At 29.1% G+C, this 21,742-nt stretch overlaps 1 protein-coding gene across 6 annotated transcripts in view; it reads right to left on the reverse strand.

Moving 5' to 3' along the window:
* The window catches only part of LOC107161789 (uncharacterized), a 375,424-nt gene that overhangs the window by 303,236 nt on the left and 50,446 nt on the right, over positions 1–21,742 (reverse strand). For 3 of the 6 annotated variants that reach the window (XM_089226401.1, XM_089226405.1, XM_089226400.1), the window contains one exon: positions 20,518–20,560. The exons of 1 other annotated variant lie outside the window; for it this stretch is intronic. The gene's annotated coding sequence lies outside the window, so the exon portion shown is untranslated. The remainder of the gene's footprint in view (positions 1–20,517; positions 20,561–21,742) is intronic. 2 more of the 6 variants (XM_089226404.1, XM_089226402.1) reach the window with 1 other exon arrangement.

Raw genomic sequence — 21,742 nt, forward strand, 5'->3', positions numbered from 1 at the left:
ATTATTTGTATTTGATAATCGGCTCTTGCGTGAGATTTCGAGAAACATTTAATGAAAACTTTGACAATCGTGAGTCAGACAATAATAATTCCTCAAATCGAATTATTTCGTTTATTATTTTATTTATAACGTAATCATTAGTTAAATACATTTCTTTTTGTAACATAATCAGTTTGGGAATATAAAATATACGTCACAAGAGTATGCGACACAACCATTAATGCATATATGTATAAAAAATGAAAACCGAAAAGTATCCACAGTATATGCAAACATGTCAGTGCTTGTACAAAATATTTTTAAGTAATCAGTCCACATAGAATGTAAAAGTAATCAATATAACTATGAGAAATTATATGAGCTAAAATTATAAAACCTAAGCCTTGGCCTAAACATGAAGACGTCATGATGGTTAGGATTTTCAGAATGATCCTCGGACGTAAGACGTAAATATATCAAAAAGTGCATCTGTCATATTATTATGAATAATATGATAATTAATAACACATTAAATTAGTGTTTAATAAAAAAGGAGATTTTTTCAAACGTGTTATAAATGAAACGATTTCGAAAATATTTTATATTGAACACCGAAAAAGTTGGAAAACAATAATGGATGTATTTCGCAATTGGTACCTATGGTATATTTCTGATCGGCGAGCAAATGCGTATAATAACGCGCCGACGACGAACAGGATTACCGCGCGAATCATATTATAAAAACATTATCAGGATTGGAAAACCGCACTTTCCACATATATACTATATTATTGTATCTACAGCCGAAGTTAAAACACGAAACACATTTCACAAAGTATACCTTAAAACAAAAGTAATTTAATCAAAAAGATGCCATTTGTCAGACTCGATTAGATCTGTTTGCATTTACGAGGTTATACCCTACATATATATATATATATATTTTAAACAATATAATTGTGCGTGCGCTTGCCAAGTGATCGCATTGCGTCCCAGTCTCTGGAGGTATATATTTAATATATATAAATACTGAGTGTTTAAGTAAATATAATGTTTACGGTATATACAGGATGATTAACCGAACCTTCTCGCCCGACTTTTTTCTTTAATAATATTATGCTGCAGTTATTATTCGGTATCTGATTTTTGGAGTTTTCAATTATTATATTCTTGAGAAGAATATCGTTTAACATTATAATCTACAATTTTTCAAATAAGAACACCTCCCCCCCTCCCTATCTTATGTATTGTCAAACGTTATATGTGAGCCGAAGATGATGTAGGAAATGAAAATATCAGACGTATCAATTAATTTGAAAACTATTGCAATTAACCAATAAAACTATATAGTTTTTAAAAATTGCAAAAACTGCAGAAGTATGATAAAATGTACTAAATTCAATATTATATTTTACTAGTTTTATAGTGATGTGAAGCCATTTTTAACAATTTTAATAATTATAATATCATTAGTATACCTATACATTTTAGTTAAAAAAACTATTTTTTTTTAAATTATATTTTATTTATTACTCATTCAATTTAGACAATAAAGAAATTTGAAATAAATATAACTATTGACAATAATTGGAATTGAAAAACGTTGAAGTTTTTTCAGATACAGAGAACTATGAATAAATCTAAATTGTGCAAATCTAAAATATTCAAAAAATATTATAGGGTAATATCACTAATATCGATGTTAAAACATTTCAAAAATCATAAATCGTGTAGCTGTATTATATTAAGAAAAAAAAAAGGATGGGCATGCATAGTGAATCAGAATGTACATTAAATATTTACTGCAGTAAGCAAAATCCAACGTAATTTTAATATCGGATAATCATCTGCGAGGATGATAATAATCTATTATATAAATGTGAAAAAACTACTGAATTCTCGAAACTACAGAACCGATCGTTATGATTTTTTATTTAAACTGACGAGCTGATTTTGGAGAAGGTTTATGACATTTGATCGATTCTCTAACTTAATAAACAAAGGAGCTATCAATTATTATAAATAATGGCCTGTTGCGTAGACTTGGCAACATGGTAAGCATTCTGGGTTTCCACAATCACTACTATTCGATCCTCCCTGACCACCCAGCGACTCCAACGGCCAACGTTTATGCTTATATGATGCTCGGGTTTATTTTATATTATGTATTTTTATTTTTGTTTTTATTTAAAGTTGTTATTTTTTTTTCTGGTGACTTTAGACTAATATTGCCAGTTGTGCCAAAGGACACTAAAAGCGATGAATTCAACGCCTATCTAAAGTCATCATATCTTTGGTCTTACATAACATCGTTGAGATTCACAACCAATATGCATGTACACCTTGGTAGTGATAATAATTCCGAGCTCCTCTCGAAACATCTTTTGAAAATTGGTGATGGAACTAGATAGCATGATACAAATAAATTCTACATTTGCGATTTCGGTTCTTGATCTAAATAACTTAATCAACAAAGTTTATCCTGAAATTTCTCATCTTTCCAATAAATCTTATGAATGGCTCCGTGAACGTGCAATTTTGGCCACTAAAAACAACACCATCAACATCATAAACGAAAAAGTTCTTTCCATGTTCGAAGCTGATAAAAAAAAAACTATATTTCCATAGATACACTTACTAATCAAGATGAAGCTATAGATATCCCGACTGAATTTCTTAATTCATTAAATCCATCAGGTCTCCCTCCATACAAATTTGATTTAAAAATTGGTGCGCCTATTGTTCTCATTCGAAATTTAAATACACCCAATGTGTTGCAATGAACCGAGATTAAAAATATTATTTTTGAAAAAAAAACCTTATTAAAGCTGAAATTCTTACCGGCTCAGCGAGTGGTCAAATTGTATATATCCCAAGAATACCAATGATAACAAACGAGTATCACTTCGAATTTAAACTTGTCCAATTTCCTATTAAACTTTGTTTTGCTATGTCAATTAATAAGGCACAAGGACAGAGAATAAAAGTTGCAGGAATTCACATCAGCGATCCCTGTTTCACTCATGGACAATTTTATGTTGACTGCTCCTATGTAAGCTCAGAAAAAAACTTATATACATATTATATATATGGCCCTGGTGAAAAAACTAAAAATATTGTTTATAAAGAAATATTGGTTAATCGGTAGTTATGTAGCATTTTTCTAAAATAATAAAAATTACATTTCAAAAAACGTATTTTTTTTAAAATTAAGTATAAAACGCGAGGTATAAGTTTTATTAGTTGTCAGCCTATTTCAATTTAGATATTATGTTGTATCCTCCGCATTCTTTCGACGTATTTTTTTATTTTAATGCACATGCGTTAGCTAAATTTTTATATGCATCAGACAGACAGAGTTGTAATTTGCGTATTAGCATTATCAAAATGAAAAATTCGATAAAAAAGCGACTTTCACTTACAGTATAAATCACAATTTTTTCCTCGGACAACGCTGGGTAATTCAGCTATTTATTTGTATGTATAAAAATATACTGCTAGCATAATAAAGGATTTTGTATTAATTGATTATATTAATCTACTGTTAGTGGAATTAACTAAAAATTACAAACTTGGTATAAATTTAATACTTTAGAGTTAAATCATACACTTACGTACAAACAGTACGAGGTCCGCGATCTACCGCAGATAGATTGCCTACCTGATAATATTATACTTCTGTGAATCATAATTTTTATTTCAGGTAACAGAAAAGTTAAGATAAGTTTTGAACACCATACACCGATTATTAAATAACAAATTGAACAAAGTTTGAGTCATATAGATTTAGTACATTTAACGGGCAACAAAGTGCACGAGATCAGCTAATATAATATAATATTGTTTTTATTTTACTGCACCGTTTGTGACCGCCATGCCGTTGCCAGCAATATTAATTACTTTTTGTCACATTATCCACATACTGATTCTGCTCCTATAAAGATTGCGAGCGATCGCGATATTCATGTGGTGATAATGATGTTCAAATTCGATTATTACATTGCAGTCGTCCGATACTTGCACTACCACGGTATAATAATACCTCCTTGAAAAAAATTTTATTCATGGTCTAATGGTATTTAATAATTCTAAAACTCAAATTTTGAATAGATACATTATTCTTAAGAAAATTTCCTCACCCTTTGGACACTACATATTATTTTGTTGTCAACATAGGTGACGAGAAATATTTTGATATTATAATATTTTGTTATTTGTCGTCAAAGTTCAAAACTTAATGTGATTGTTTTATTTAACTATGAATAAATATGCAAGTTGTGATACACATGCGTATATTGACACTTAATTTGATGACTCGTAGTTGATATTGGTAGCATCTTTTGTCTTGATTTAATACGTTGTGGTTCATTCGTATAACATATGATCTAAGCCTGTAAGTACATTAGTACATAGAATTTTATGTGGTGTATCAAAAAAAAAACGTAGTAATAATATCAAATAATTGTCTACGAGAATAATAATATTATAGTATTATAATATTTTTTTTTCAATGTCTCGTCCCGTTGTTGACTATGATAATTACGTCTAACTGTATTATACAGCCGCGTCTATAGTATATAGCCATATAGGGCAAGAAAAAATATTGAGTTATTAAGATTCGGCTGCATTTTTATATCGATCATGTTCCGATGAGGATTATGAGTGATTACGATATTAATGTCATTCAAAGTCGATTTTAATGAAAAAACAGATCAAGAAGCCAAGAAGGCAGTTTAATCAACAAACACCCCAAGACTTAAAACAACAAGTTATTTTAAAAAAAAAACAAAACCAAAGAACTTATCCTAATTAAGACACACTGGTGAGTACTGGTTGAAGTAGAATACCAGATTAAAAAGAATACAAAAAACACTTTTCAGCTGGCCTCTCTCTGAACAGTAAAGATAAAGTAATCATCAACAGATTCAGCATCAGCCACGCCTGTCTTACACATGGATACCTCATGGCAAAAGAAAAGAAACCAAGGGGCAATTACTGTAAAAATGAACTCTCAGTCTACCGCATAATCACAGAATGCCTCCAACACGTATGGACGAAATCAGTAGCTTCAACATACCCAAACCCTAAACGCATCACTAAGTCTCGTCGCGTACATCACCATACAATTTTTAAAGTTTTAAAAAATAACTAAATATAAAAACAACAAAACAATTTTTAACTGATGGACATTTCCGCCGATATTAATTAACAACAATGAATAAAAAAAATATATATAGATTATTTCGTCGCTGTTTTTCGATACGTGCACACAACTACTATGTACCTATAGTAATAGATACGTCCATAATGGGACGTTTGCGTTTAATTATAAAAATAAAATAAGATAATACCTACATATTATTTTAACGGTTCCAGAACCCTGAGCCAATTATCGTGAATTATTATTTCCCTGTTTTGTTTCACTCCATTAATTAGAATTGGCGTTTGTTAAAATATGCAGCGACGCTTGCCGCTGAAATCAATGACTTTATTCGAGCTCTGATTACGACGACAGAGTGGTATTAGTGGTCCAACTAAAAATGCCCAAATTCGCGAATATTATTATATAGTATTTTTGTCACTAAATGAAATTCAATTTACTTGGCAAACAAGATGGTTTTTAATAAACTTATAAATATTCATCAGGAATTTCCAACTACGGCAATACCATAAACAAAAAGAATTGTCAACGAATTATTTTGAGGATTTATGGTTCTTAGTGAATAATACTTGAAGCGAAATAATACGAAAATAATATGGTGAAAAACCTTATGTTGTCATTATATTAGAGAAATAACTTAAAATACTTTGTTGGTATATAATCATTAACTATATACTCATGCTGGATTGAAACTTATAATTTTATGTGCGGTGGTTGATATTTTCTTCGTAATACGCATCCAATTAGCAAAGTATAAGATACACCTGAATGCGTGTCAATTAAAAATTAAAATGGCAACTCGCGAAGGCAATGCGTGTAATGAAACAGAGATTGCATAATATTATAATAACGTCATTATAATACCAAACGCGAGTCGGCTAAAAAAAAGTATGACTTAAAAGATATGATATTTTAAGCTGTTTTGAGGACGCGTAAAGGAACGTATAAGAGATGGATTTTAGAAGAAACAAAAAATTGTAAAATGCAATTAATGCAAAATATGGACTCGGTTCTCGGATAAAATGTAACAACGACCCGTTAAAATAATACTATTATGAACAAATTGTTGTTTTTCAACCGAATCGATTATGATGATCAAAATCGATTCTGATAACAAGTAACAAACACCAGATATTGCTTATGATATTGTTCAATTTTATTAATACTTCCCATAAGGCGACTGAAAAAATACCTTTTAAATAGATAAATTTTAAATTTTTATATAAAATAATAATCGAAATTACCTATTTTCATTGTTGTTGATCATATTCTTTCAATTTTAACGAAATAACTATTTATAACAAATTTGTTGGTATATTGTGTAATACTATATAATATAAGTAGAGGCTAATATACGCAACAAATTTAAGTTAGTTAAAAACAATATGATTACCTAATTGATCTTTTAAAGATATTATTCTTTATCTTCTGTACTAATAATAATATATTTTGCTAATTTAAAAAATTATTAGACCCCTATAAATATATACACAACTCCGTACGTATATATATTTTTTTTTTTCATTAAAATTATAGTAGGTATACAATTGTTTTTTTTTTTTATTTACGGACAATTTACAGCCGTTTTTCTTTCTTTTCACTAAGTCCTCAAATAAAAGAAGGACTATTTATTCAACGTAGCATCATCACTGCCGTAAGGAACAAAAATAATTTACGATTTATTTTCACAATAATGCTGCTAAAAACGGGTTGACGGAAATTTTTTAATGAAACGACTACAACCCCTCTTCACTATAATATTTACACACATACATACACAAGCACGCACACCATACAATTACGTTTCCTAATCCGTAGAAGGGTCTTGAGAAGTTTTTTTTTTTAATTTCTCTCCCCTCTGTTGGTTCTCATCCCAAAACTTCTTTCAAACAATAAGGATCGCATTTCAACGTTATCAAAACTACTATCGTCGTCCGCCACCTGTTGTGAACGGGTGCGTGAATATACAGTCACAATTGCACATAACGTATATTTGTTTTTTATGGCACTGTTCATTATGATAATAGCTACAAAGCGATTACATTAAAAAAGATAAATACGTGTGCTTCTACCGATTTACTGTTTTTTTTTTTTATCCATCAATTATTTTAATTCTACACCACCGCCTTAATAATTCAAAAATATAACCGGGTATCATTATCTATAATAATAATTTTTTTTTTTTTTTCCAAGAACCCGCGCTAAACCATTGGGTATTGGGGTGGTACGGTTGGGAGTTATTTTTTTTTTTGTAGGTTTTTTAATTTATAGAATTGCAACACTTGTTTGTATATATGTGGCAAGAATATGTTGCCGAAAATCCCGTGTGGTCACCCATCCGGAAGCTAGCAACTGTGGCTGGTACGTACGCTCAGTACGTTTTCACGTATTGAGCGTACGAACACGCCTCACCAAGTCACATATTATTATAGGTTTATATCAAAAACGTAAAAAAAAAATCATATTTATATATATTATATTAGCTTGTCAAAGAACATTATATTGATTTATAAATTTAATTTTTCTTCGTATTTATGTTTAAATGCTTGACTAAAAACATCCAGGAAAAAACATTTTATATACACTATAAAATGTAAAATAATGTGAAATTTACTATGGTACTAGTCAAGCTAATATTCTAAATTTATCAAGATAAAATACATGCTATACGGTTAAAAACAAATACCATATTATTCGAAATTCAAATACTTTTCGTGTTTTGAATTTTAAATCGATTATGGTACTGATGTATTAACTATCAATTATTTATATTGATAATTATATAGGATTAACTGCGCTATATATATTTTAATCTCCATTATCTCCATAGTGTTTCTCAACCGTAAGCGTTTGTGAAACAGTGTGTAACATCTTAATTCACATTTCACGTTATATATCGCTGCCTTTCCGCCAATCTGCAGCAGTTCATCTATAGCTCATCGCTAATCTAATATTATTATTCTTCCTGCCTACTTTTCAATTCGACTAACTTCCATCTGTATTTAATTTTTCATGGATATCACACAGGGCACACAGTGTTATCTCTGCATATTTAACAAAAAGTTTTTAAAAAACAGTCTCATCAAAAAACTACCATGGCAACCATTATTAGAGTTGTTCTTTTGTAATATTCTCCCAGCTAGCTCAATTTTTCTGTAAAACATCTAATGCGTCGGGTGAACGTTTGTCGGCGTGTCAAGCGAAACGAGCGCATGCGCGAAAAGCACACGAAGCGCGTAACACATAATGTACGAATTCACCTTTAAAATAAAGAATGATTTTCCCTAAAAAAATATGAATATTTTGTTTCTGATTATGTCGTGTTTATTTTCTCTAATAAACTATAATATTTCAGTGTTCGTAAATATTTTCCTTATAAAACTTTTTCGATGTTTCACATCTGGCGGGCGTGGACGTCCTGCGATGACACTCACTTGTTATTTATTCGTACTCGACCTAAGTTTAATTTAATTTACAAACGGTGGATTGCTAAACGCTGAATTATTTACATTCATTATGATATATTGGTAGTGAATTTTATGATGATAATTTTGTATTCAAATAATCAAACGTTTAATAACTACGATCTTTAAATGAAGTCATGCATAAAGAACAACAATTATTTTTGATCATAATATGCTTACGGCATCCAAACACATCAAATAAATCAAATAAATGTAAACAGCTATTATATAAATCACATCATAACTACAAATATATAAGTTAATCATATATTAGTGAAATATTCAAACATATATGCAAAATATTATTATTTCAAATGTTATAAAATATTTTTAATTAAATACCATAATTTATCATTCTGTATAATACATTAATTATTTTATTTTACATTTTATGTATGTAAATTGTACATGATATTTTCTACTCTTGCGGGTCTGTTGAATAAAAATGAATGTTATAAAATAAAAACTAAACTAATTTGTTTACTTTTTTTTATACCATTATAAGCGATCTAATAACTTACGTTTTATTATTTATCAAAAGTCCCTTAGAAATTATTGAAAATTTTACAACTCGAATGATTACAAAAATATGAATATTACTTTAAGTATATAATAACTCCATAACAAACATTAATTCATGAATGATATAAAAATAATTTGAAACTTTTCAAAAATTAAAAAATTAAAATGATGTATGTATATTAAAGCGTGTTCTATTGTATAATATTATGAATTTATGTTATAATAATATGGGAATAAGGAGGGGAGGGGATGCATAAATATAGAAAGTAAAATATGGTTCATCGGAATAATGAACATTAAAATATATATATATTCATGAGTAATAAACAATCACGAGTAATAACAAAAAATTTCAAAACTTATTAAATATGAAAATATAAACAGATGATTATACGGTTTCTACTAAATATGCGTTTTGAGAGTACTTATACAATAATAATTAATATATAATATATCTATATATAGCTATATATAACTTCGAAAGTTTTAACCATATTATTGCGGTCAGGTAGGTACTTAATGATTATATCGTCACACTAATACTAATAAATTCGAAACGTATATACAATAAGTGCAGAATATATTATAACGTATTATTTACCATTTTTATTTCTCTTATAATATAATGATATCCAAATAATTGTTTTTTCCATTATAATTTTTACGCGTTCATTTTATAATTAAAATAACTATATACGACTTATCAAAAATATTTTTTCTCTTACGATAATAAACCCCCAACCACATAATCAATATTATTATTGAGAATACATAATAAAAATAGATTGTAATTTGTGACTACTATAACATGACTAACTTAGGTTCGGATTTAAATTCAAATTAGTAACGTTACGATTATTTCTAAATAGGTGCTATATATTTTAATTTATTACAACCTATTAATAATTTATAACTTAATTTAGGTTTTTGGCATAAAAATACTATTTTTTATGTTTCCTTAAAAATTCTCTTTTGATATTGCATGTTAAATTATCAATCTATTACATAAGTATAATTTGTATGTATTTATAGAATAAATAATCGATAAAATCTCATTGGGTCACATGTGCACCAAGACAATGCTAACAATGATAATGATCAAGCTCGTATAATATATACATATTTTTTTTACTTTATATAAACATACAGCTTTTTTCTTATTATGTATTTAAAAATTCAAAGTTTTGAACTCTAGTCATAGTCATAATCGATATGAAAGGATAACAGAATCATAAAATATGGAACTGAATAGTAAAAATAAAACTAACAAACATAATCATACAAAATTGATCACCATAAAGTATATCACTGCATTTTTTTACGAATATTAAACTATGATAAAAAGTTTGATAGTTGAACAATCATTTAAGAAGCCACAGTGCTGTGCCGGAATTTCACAGACAAGGGATAAAAGGCACCTAAAACATCAAATGAGTAACCCTTAATATCTACAAGTTCTTGGACTTTAATTTCACTTTCTACATCACCCTGATTTATAAATCTTTTTTTTTTGCATTTAATTTGTTTTAACTCTGCTGTGAGTCACTAAGTATAGATCAGCAAGACAATTTTTTTTTTTAATGGACTCCGTATAATATCATGTAATATTTACAACCGTGCAACATTTTAATGAATATAATATCGTTAAAAATGTTTTATTATTTTACAAAGGTATACGATTGCATGAGTAACACACACATATTCATAATTCAACATCACAATTTTCTATTTTTTGTATTTTTTACTTTTTAAAAGAGATATACAATCTTTACCCTGGAGTATAAATAATAATATGGGCTAATTCACAGGGACATAAAAATACTTGTTAGAAAAATCCACCCAGTAATCATAACAATAATTAAGACGTTGATGGACACTCAGCAATGCCATTTTGTTCTATAGGCATGTTTTAAAATAAAACTGGAATCACCTATGTGAACTTATAAATAAAATTGAAATAATTATCTACTATCATTTGCTATAAAACGACAGTGCCCACATTAAGCATATTGCGCATAATACAACTTCCTCTTTCATAAGAAACCATTGGAATTATTACTGCTAGTATAGTAATGCCACTTTTAGGAAGGTTTTTAGAGTACTGCTATTAAATGCCAATACAGACACAAATAGACTATTACTGATATAGCAGTAAAATTGATCGAGTGTTCGTCAAAATTATTGTGTCCAACTAGAATATTTTATAATAATATAGTCTCATATCATATTCAATTTTATTTTTTTTTCACTATACACATAAAGTAAAAATCATAAGACTGATCAAGTCAAATAATTATTTTAGTGCAATAGAATAATCAAATATTGTCATTACAGACACGTTAGCAGCAGTTTCAATATTTTATGTTCCTGTTTTTCAGATACGATTCTAAACTATTTTGAAATACGATTTTCTCATATCGGTTAGGTAAATAATACCTACCTGCTATAAATAAACAATATAATGTTTGTATACGTACATATTTGAATTTACAGATATCAAATCGTATGGGAGTGATAAATTCAACATTTCGAATGTGTTAGTGGTGTATAAAAAAAAAATATCAATTAAAGTACCAAAATATTTTCGGATATTTTTGAGTAATCAAATGATTTTTTTTTCTTAAACTCTCCAAAATAAACGGCCGTTGAATGGATCACAATGCAACCCAAACACAAACGCAATACGAATATAAATTGAAATTCTCTTATGAATAATGCAACAACGATAGACGTTTTAAATGTTTTTTATGCCCCTTTTTTTGACATTATTTCAACTGATAAACTGTAATCATTTTATACTTTTATTCCTTTGCTTTACCATAACGTTGAGGACAGTTTAACTTCATACACCCTTTGTTTTTATTTATAGAATTACTCGAATTTTTTTCCCACAGTAATTTAACAATCTTAAGAGTGTTGCCGGTCGTTTGGTCGTTTTATTTAATTTAATTAAAAAAATTTTTTTGTTATTTCACATTCTACACAATAACTGTTTCATTTGTTTAGACACTATAACTGCGTTTTAATCTTATTTCGAGTTAAGCCACCATGCTAGATCCTTTTTTTACATATCTAATTCACTAATTCGTTTACATTGTGAATTTAACACAACGCGTTTTAATACAATTAAAATACAATGTAAATTTAACTTATACAAATAATACAATTACCCTAAATCTATCTATTAACTATTAATTCAATGTTATTTTATTTCAGTTAAAATAATATCTAAAAATACTGTATGCAAATTCCGAGTTTATATGAATTGACTATATTATAAGAATAACGTTGAACCTGGAAGCAAAAAAGCAACGAAACTTCCACTCATCACTCTTATTCGAATAACTTACAAAAACGACGTTCAATATTGTGATTAAAATCAAATGTTATTACACTTGGCAAGCGTGCTGGAATCTCCAAATTACCAAACTCTATGAGATAAAAAAAATTAATCTCAATGGACACCATCCACTGGATATTCTAAAGAAAATTAAGGTAGCAATGAACAGGCATCGTCATTTACAGCTTCTTAATGGACAAAACAATCTACCATTTTACCCTTCATCTGGGATCCAATTTACTATCAAACATAATCTAATGGAATGCCTTACATAAAAAAAGCTCAAGGAAAACGCATACTTATCAGATATAGATATAGATTACATTTCCACATCAATAAGAAATTTCGAAAAAAAAAATATAATTATTGTTCAAATTTATAGTCTTTTATGTACATATTATATTCTATTGTATCGCAAATATTTTTTGTACTTCCCAATAGCCTTTGCTACTGAGGATTGAATTTAATAAAAACAAATAATAAAAATAATGTTAAATTTTAACAAACTAACATGCATATAATAATAATGGCACACGTGTATATAAATTATTGACACATAAATTTATCTCATATAATTTTACTTTCAACGCCTTAATCAGACTTTATGATGATAATAATAATAATAATAATATATTAAAATTTCAAATAGACCCTACAAAACCACTGACGGCGCCTATAACAATATTATAGCTGTGTGAAAGTGTCTATAATTATTCTGATTTTACAAACTAATAATATATAGTTGTAATAATTGAATAAGTCGTAACATTATTTTATTGCGCATATTGACTTGTTTGTACACTCTGGTCGTTTCCATACGCAAGCTAGAATATTTATGAACATGTAAAAAAAAAGAAACTAAAAAATTCAAAAATATATAAACAGCAATAAATCATTTAAACTACTAGAGTTCCGGTTATGTTGAATAATAATATTTTTTTTACATGCATACATGAAATTTTTATTTTACATGCTTCATACACCGAACAGGTGCGTCGCAATCAAATAGATGATGTGCTGAATATTTCAACACCGACCGCTTGTCAAGATGCTGAAACCATTGCCGCAGCCACCAGCTCCGCTGCTCTTACGCATAGATGTATACCTATGGCTTGGTTATATTTATTTATATATTATATATATGAAAATTACAGTAAGCTTTTTTCTCTCAGCTTTTTTTTTCGGTCACGGTGCAAGATTATTTAAGTATATATGGAGAGATAAAAATATGAAAGAAAAAAGTGTATAGACGAAACGTCGTGCATTAAGTATGCGACGTAAGAAGACGCGCGGGAAGCGGTGGAAAGGGTAGGGGTAAGCCGCTAGAGGAAATGGCATACCCGTGCTACAGCCACCGAGGAAAATTCAACATGGGCCCCCGGCCACGATGTAAAGAATATGCAGCGGCTCCGTGGTCGGGTAGGAAGGGGTGACCGCAGAAAGGCGGTAAGGATGATAATGTATTGCTCTCTTCTTTTGGTCGTTCAATAATAACAAGGAAATCTTCTGCGGTTACTAAATTGACTCTCTGAACGAAAAGAATAATAATATATGTATATACCTACAGTATAGTCGTAACACGGTGCGGGGAGTAAGACGATGTGTTCGAAAACGTTATATTTTTTAAAATTTTTTTTTTATAAACCTTGTGTGTGCGCGAGTATACGTTTGTGTACACCAAGTCGTTAACATTACTGTATCATTAGAAACGACGAAGCGGCATACGCCAATACCAGCTTATAATAATATTCTATTGACAGATACTTTTATTATTATTATTATTATTATTATTATTATTATTATTATTATTATTATTACGTATTAATACGACGTTATACTTGTAACCCCCTTTTAACATTCCAAATTCAATTTGAATATAAACGCCATAACAATGTCGATAATAATAATAAAAACATAACGTGTGCTAATAATTTATGAATAAAAAATGTTGGTATTGTTGTGCATTTCAATATAGTCAATTATTAATATCGATAATAACAATAATGGTAATAATAATATCATTTATAATATTACTTTTCCGATATAATATTTGTTTGTAGGTACGTAAACTGCGTGCAGTTAGCTGATATGCACAGTTAATAATTGGTTACATTCCGACAAAGACTATGTCACTCGGCATCGTTAAAACTCTGTTGCAATATCCATAAATTATTTAACAATCGTGTCTACGCAATATACCGTGATGAATATAATATATATTTTTTAAGCTGTTATGATAGTCTGCACACCAATAAAACAAAGGTATATGGTAGTAGACAGAAAAAAAACTGCAACAATCAATGACATCGACTTAATATTATTATGTTATGTAAAAGCATATTATAATAATTAAAACACGTCAAGGCTTATATTATTATATTGATTAGGTTAATTATTGTTAAAAATTGAGATTTAGTACTTTTTTTTGTCAACTAGTCACAAATTTTTTTATTAACTGTGCGTTGATCATTATTTAGTTACACAAAAAAAACATGATAATATTGTGTTCATATTATTTGTTTTATTGAACAGACTGAGCCTTATACTAATAATATGCATAATTATGCGTATTGCTAAATATATACTCAATTTATGAGTTAGATTTTACTTGATAATAATTATTACAAACGCTTTTACGTTATTTAAAAATACCTTTATGTTGTGATCATCATACAACAATACGTATAGGTGTATTAATAATTTAATGTCGGTAATGGTTAGTGTGAAATATTTTATCATTTTAAATATAAACACAATACTATATAGTGGAAAAAACGAATATGTTATCAGGTAGGCGCGATTGTTATCCATCGTGGAGTTCAAGTTAACCTACTACGTAATTAATTGTTATACCTGTCAATTATTTTTTGTGATCCATAAAGAATAATAAAACAAAAAGGCCACTGCAGGTTACAGTACTTTCAATAAAAACTAAATTCTTAAATAATGTTGTATGATTTAATATGAGATATAAATTCCATTAATAAAATACAAATATAATAAATCTAATCTAAATAAACCAAGAGAGTCACTAAGTTGCTATGCTGTGAGTGTAACTAATAACTCATCATATATTTAGTAGCTTTATCGGGGAAGTGTACAATTTGAATTCAATGATAAATCGTTCAAATTATTAATGATGAAAAACGATATTCTGAGTGGAGATGAAATGTTAACATATATATTTTATAAGTAATTTTTTTACTATTTATTTATACTGCCATGAGTAATTTATTGTTCTATTAGATGTTATTGTAACTAATTTTCAACCAAATAAATTCCAAAAATCACATCTTATGATATTACATCTACAATAATATATAGGTATCAAATAATACATTAATAACTGTTATAAACTTTTAAGTCAATACCAACGTACCGCAGAACGTGTTGTTCATTATGGAAATAGCCTAAAGTTAATCTAAATACTTTGAAAACTGAATTGTGTATATTAAATAATGATTTACGCAATGGTGAAAAGTTTCAAGACTTTCAAATATTGCTTCTTTAAATATCATCAAAACAACTGAAATTATTATTTTTCGTGTAAATAATTTCAATTACATCGAAATTTGAACTTGGAAATGTTTAAAAAAAAAATTGTGTATATATGTATTTAATATTGTATATTGTATTTAAGATTTTTATGCTTCTGTAAGAAAACTTTTGAAGAACCTTATATTAAATGCCCAAGACTTGGGTCAATAAAAATGTCATGGATTTTTAACTACAAAATAATTTACTGCATATTTTCGTAATTTTATCTAAATTCTTAAAAATTTAAACTTGTAGTGCTTATAAAAACAAAATTGGACAATAATTTTTTATAGCCTTTTCTTTGAACCTTCGAATGTACGAAAATTATAATAATTATCATATTCATACTATATTTATATACAATAATGGCTCTAAGTAGTTAGTAGACATACAGCCAATCATATAACAGAGAGAACCTTTCAGTAGCACCTTTCCGTTTCCCATAGTAATTCAAAATGGATTACAATTATTTTTTTTTTACCAAACAACCTAATTTTATGGTGAAATTAATTTATTTTATAAACTACAATAGGTTTGTGGACACTATAAAAATCACAAGGCAGCCTATTTCCTGTTTTATGATAAATTTTATCGCATTAATAATAATAATAATGATAATAACAAAAACATTAAGCTTTACAAATGGTGTATTATAGATTGTGCGTTTCGATATTACGGGCTTATAGGCTTATAAAAGTCTAAAGTGTCAAGAAAGCAACAGTTGAAATTTACTAACAGCTAGTGTTAGCAAACGTCAATTTAATATAAAATACATAATAAAATATCATAAACCCAAACACTCGAACCGTAACGCACGTTATGCAACGGATGAAATACCCGTCATAACAAATATATTATTGGGCACGAAAAACTTGGGAATCTGGATATGGTTGAAGTTTTTACCGTCGAGAAATAAATACACAGCACATTATAATAAAAATATTGCTTTATAATACACGACAGTTGCAGTCGTACACAATATAATAATAAGAATGATAATAATATGTCTCACTGCATTTCGATACATTATATTAATATTGATACGAGACGAGATGAAAAGAAAAAAACACCGTCATTTCAACTCACTCGTGACTTGTGATGGTAACAATAATAATAATATGTATAGATATTACTTTGACGTCAAATAAAGGCGGCTTATGGGTCAGCGCTGCAGGTACGACACAGTATCATATAATAATGTCATTATTAAAATATGTGCACGATGATTGAGTCTAAAGAGGATAAGTCCGAGGATTGATGTCGTTTCAATATCATAATATCATATATTAATTCCCGGTGACGTCGGACCGTACAGTATAATATTATTATGATATTATTTGTTATGAAGACGTGTTCCGAATCAAATCATAATATAAGCGCGTCACGTATTTATTAGTATAGCGAATGCACAACTTACTATAATAATTGCTATATTATACTATAACACACTTAAACGCGTGTTATATAGAGCCAGTCGAATGGGTGGCGATCCGAGGGTGGTAGGTTTCTTCCCCTATGAAATTTCTTCAACGTTCACTTATATAAACCGTAAATTATATTTTTAATGACCAAACAGTATAATATGTTACAAAATCATTTGACTACCACAACTGCGGCCGTGGTATATAATTTAATATTATTATGTGTGTCCGTCCATTCGTCTATCCATCGGTGTGTTTCTATCACGATAGCTGCGTCTCTCTAGCCGCACGGACATTATATTGCGAGGACAGAGGAATCGAATTCGAAAAGGATAATAGACCAGATATCCTACATTATGTTATACCTATACGTACACCCATACACGGTATAAGCGCCCACACAAGCGACACTACAAAGAGAGATAATTCCGAAGATATAATGTGCTGGGTGGGTAGAAACAATGTCGTCTTTTACTACGCCTACCTCCAGACGTCCATTGTGTGCGGTCGTGTGTTCACTCGCATATATATATATATATATATGTTTGTACGTATGTATGTCTGTATGTATATATGTATGTATGTATATAGCAATAATCGCGCAATTCCCAAACAAAAGCGAAGACCGGAACAATAATTTTCAGACTAATAAAATCGAAATCCGATTGGTTTCGACTCGACGTCGACAGTGTCCTGGCTATAATATGGTGTATAGTAACAGTATATACCTACCCTGGTCGACGTCGATTTTGAGCATGGTAAGAGTAGTTCATCCCCACTCACTTCCTCCCACATCTAAATCCGGTCATAATGCGGTATCCACGTATACGCGACGTCCTTTAATAATGGTACAAGACCTTTAGTACAAGTCGATTACGTTTTCTATCTATGATTTGACACATTGTTTCAATCATCATTTATTATTATTTATTGGAGTGCGGATTAAATTTCGACACGGTATGGAGAAACAAGCTGAACTCCGCGCTATAAATATAATATACAGAATCCACCGTCGCCGTTATGGTCGAGCCCTTCGGGATGATTGCAACCATCAAGGGAAACACGGCAAACGCGTGGTATACAAAATATTTTGTTTAGGAGTTTTTTTTTTCTGCGCGATTTTCGACCACTAAATTAATAATAATAACACCGACGTCATAAAATATATATTATACAGACATACAGTCCACGTTATTATGACGTCATGACATAAGAGATGAATAATATCGAGCACGAGTCGGAGCCGCGTTTGAACATGCATAATATTATGATACGTTTTCCGTCCGCTCTTGCCCGATATCCTACTGCACGACAGCGGAAGGCAAACAAAATTTACTATTTATTTGGTCAGTGTACGCGGAAACAACTCAGTTTTTACATTCAACACATCAGCAATACGTATGTGTCGGGCATGAATTTTTCTGTTCGGTACGTGCCGCCGAGCTGTTGGAAATATTATCGAGGTTATACTCTGGCCGAAGCGTATACGGCACGCTCGACGAATACGCAATAAGCTCATGTCCAAATATTACGGAATACCACTTTAGGCGTCGAGAGGAAAAAATTTAAAAGAAAAACAGTAGTAGGGGAATAGGAGGTGAAGAACTGGGAAGATATAAGAAGTAGGAGAGAATGAAAAGAAAAGAAAAGCAGGAAACAAGAGAAAAAGACGACTGAGACGACGTCGACAATGACAGTTCTTCTCTTTCCAGTGCATGTCCGAAAAAACATAAATAAGAAATGGACAAATAAATTCAAGAACAAGAACAAGAAGACGAGACCAAAAGGGCTATAAGGATGACCTGCTGACAAAGTACAAAACCGAGAACAATAATAATATAACGTCACTATTGGAAATGACATGATAAATATTCGTCTTGGCGATTCACGCTGCTCTTCGCGCGGAATAACAATTGTTTTTCTATTTATTTATTTTTTTTCAAGTGACAAACAGCCTGCGGCCCTTGGTCGTACATCCGACTTGATGACATTTACTATAGCTAGTATAGTCAAAAGCGTTCTGTAACTTTAGTGGCGTATTGTGTAATTTTTTCGCGTGAAAAAAAAATATAATTTATCGTTAAACTAAAACGCATGCGTTAAATGTATATACCACCGTCGTTATATTTATATTATTTATTAGAAGATTACCTAACCTCTTTTGAAGAGTATTAGTTGGACAATTAAAGCAGACATAATAATTAATTAATGAAATGATTAATATATAATTAATAATTAATCAATTAAAAATATTTCCATTTTTAACTTTAAAATTTATTTTCCAAAATCAGTTTTTTTTCACGAGAAAACTTTAAATCGCATAATCTCAAATTTTTTTTTGAATAATTGTCATAATAATTATTTACTTTTTTAATATATAAAATACGGTAGTTAGACATTTATTCGGACCGTAATAGTATATGAAGCGGTGACAGTTTAACCAGTATACAATCATTTGTCTGGTTTACTTAATGTTTATTATTTAATGACCAGATATTATTTTAAGGGTTACAACTTACAAAACACAACACACATTGTATTATATATATATTAACAATCATCTAAAAGGTTTAAAGTTTCTGCAATGTAAAATGATGGTTGAAGTTTTTCGGGTTTAGTATAGTTCAATAACAGTAATATTACCAGTTGTAATGTGCAGGGTGCCATTCGCTCCATTAACGATTTTCATACAATATATTATTATTATACTGTATTTTCATATTATATCACACGAAATGCTCACGTTTGAAGCGTGTAAAAATGAACTGGTAATTTTATTACAACACCATAAACAGTACAATATTTAAATATGAACATAATATATTTAGTATTTTATTTTTTACTCACTGATGTAATCATCAGCCCAATGTCCATTACATGGTTTTGTTTAAAATTTTTGGTTTTATATCCGAATAGTCCATTAATGAGAATAACTGGAATAAACGCTATATCGCCTAATATTATACGATATTCGACCATACTTTAAACGCGTAATTAATACATATGAAATAATTATAACTTATAAAAAAAAAACCATTATTTGGTATTAACTAACTAGATATTCTATAATAATTCAATAAAACATTTGTTTACCAATTAATCGATTCATACCCCGTTGAAAATCTGCACGTGTCACCTAAAATATACAAAAATGTCTATTAAAAATTTGTAAAATAATATATATTATGAATAACTTTAACAATCAGTCGAATTAATCGACCAGTTCTTATAAACTTATGTTACAATTTCTTCTTCTTCTTTTTTTTTTTAATATATAGTAATTGTATATTTTATGATTTTAAGTTGTATCTACTTAAAAGAAAAACACAATTATACAAAATATATAGCAGATCAAATGAAGTAATTAACTGAATAGTAAGGGTAATTGTTTGTGCATTGTATTAAATTCATGGAAGATAACCTATATTATTATGTCCACACGAAAGTTTTATTAAATTACTACTATCTTTTTGCATATACAAACAAAATGTAGTACTACACATCAACAAGTATTCAACGACCGACAAACACTATCTTTGAATTTCCAATTAAGATCAAATAAATATTAAATATTATAAAATAACCAGTGTTTTTAATTATTAATTAAGTACTTATTGACGAATTTAATAATATTACACAGCCCCGTTAGAATAAGGATAAAATTAATATAAACGGGTCGTGTTGTTTTGATGAGACGTATATTCTAAATAAATATTACTCAAAAATAATGTCAAACTTTGAATAATAAAAATATAATATTATACAAAACAATATTATGGTGGGGATAATTTTTTCGGTACTGTAGCTGCTAAGTGAGTATTACCATTTACCACCATATAAATTATATTCGTATTATTTTTATGGTGATATTCGATAAAACCACGAAAAACATCTATAAATGGACGAAAAAATATTATCGCACATCATTTTGAAGACAAAAGCTAGACCATTCCCAAGTAAACGAAGTTTTGACCAAATCGTTTTTCAAACATAAAGATTGATGATTGCTTTCACCTCAAATACACACGTTTTCACAACGTTCCACCAATTTCGCGTTTCTCAATTCTTTTTTGTTTTCTGTTAACGTAGATTTCATAGACGACTCAATTCGACTCCAATTTTCCCAGCAATTGCAGTATAGGTAAGTTTATTCGACATTCATTATATTTTTTTAAATATTTCGTGAAAACGTGATTTCTTTTAAATTTGTCTTAAATGAATGTACCACGAAATAAAAGCAGTCGCGTTACTAAAATCATATGTTTGTGTAGAGTACGATTTTGTTGAAAAACCTGACCTTAGAAAATATTATATTACC

Source organism: Diuraphis noxia, unplaced genomic scaffold (assembly GCF_037042655.1).
Source record: "Diuraphis noxia isolate RWA-SAM2 unplaced genomic scaffold, SU_Dnox_SAM2 contig0004, whole genome shotgun sequence".
Classification (NCBI taxonomy): Eukaryota; Metazoa; Arthropoda; class Insecta; order Hemiptera; family Aphididae; genus Diuraphis; species Diuraphis noxia.